Here is a 227-nt window from a genome sequence, read left to right on the forward strand (position 1 = left end):
CCGTTTATTTTTTTCCTCTCTCTCATTCTCTTTTCTTCAATTTCATGTTGATTATATCTGTTATTTTCCTTAGTCGGCTTCCATTTGATGTTATTCTGCACTTGTTCATGACAACGACGATCGCTGTTTATATCTTTCCTGTAAATGCTGAGCAATTTTGTATATACATTTTAAAATCGCGTTTTCTATACATTTCTTGGTATATATTTTCTCCCTGCTTGTAATTC

Source organism: Penaeus monodon, chromosome 31 (genome assembly GCF_015228065.2).
Source record: "Penaeus monodon isolate SGIC_2016 chromosome 31, NSTDA_Pmon_1, whole genome shotgun sequence".
Taxonomy (NCBI): domain Eukaryota; kingdom Metazoa; phylum Arthropoda; class Malacostraca; order Decapoda; family Penaeidae; genus Penaeus; species Penaeus monodon.